The 687-nt window shown below is 51.4% G+C and overlaps 1 non-coding gene across 1 annotated transcript; it reads right to left on the reverse strand.

Moving 5' to 3' along the window:
- Window positions 1-149: 149 nt before the first annotated feature.
- Window positions 150-232, reverse strand: TRNAL-CAG. Its single transcript has one exon. It is a non-coding gene; the product is annotated as a tRNA-Leu (tRNA).
- Between the last annotated feature and the right edge of the window lie 455 nt (window positions 233-687).

Genomic DNA, 687 nt, shown 5'->3' on the forward strand with positions numbered 1-687 from the left:
CATTCTTTTCTTTTTTTGCGCAGCCCCGCCCATCGTTTCTTTTTCATTCCCCCGCAGCTGGCTTGTCAAAATAAACGCGGGGCCAATTAACACCAATTAACTTTGAATTAAAAGTTAAAGGAGACGCGCTATAAAGAAAAATTGCGACTTGTCAGAAGTGGGATTCGAACCCACGCCTCCAGGGGAGACTGCGACCTGAACGCAGCGCCTTAGACCGCTCGGCCATCCTGACAATGCTAATATCAGACTCTAATTTGAAGAGCAGACCCACAAGATTTTGGCAGACCATTGCAAGCTTATTCTGTCAATATCTAGAGCCAGCCAAAAGTCATGTAGCTGTAATTAACTCTTTGCCAAGTCTATCTTTTCCCACCCTGCCAGGGGATGGAGGGTCTGGGAGCGCCTAGGGGTGAGGAGGAGGTGTCCCTCCTGCAGGGGTCTGTCCGTCCCTTCGGGTATTTCAGAAAAAAAATTAAAAAGGGCCAAGAAACAGCTGGTGGGACCCCCCTGAGGATGTGGCGGAGGATGACTTTTTGGCTACACCAGTGGCAGAGGAGTCGGGGGTTTCTCGGCCGAAGGACACAAATCCTGAGGTTTATTTAATATCGCTCCGATATGAAACGTGGCCTCGCGTGTCCTGGCCTTGCTGGGGGGCTGCAGGAGGTGCCAGGACACGGGACACGGGAG

The sequence above is a fragment of the Apaloderma vittatum genome, unplaced genomic scaffold (assembly GCF_000703405.1).
Source record: "Apaloderma vittatum isolate BGI_N311 unplaced genomic scaffold, ASM70340v1 scaffold35471, whole genome shotgun sequence".
Taxonomy (NCBI): domain Eukaryota; kingdom Metazoa; phylum Chordata; class Aves; order Trogoniformes; family Trogonidae; genus Apaloderma; species Apaloderma vittatum.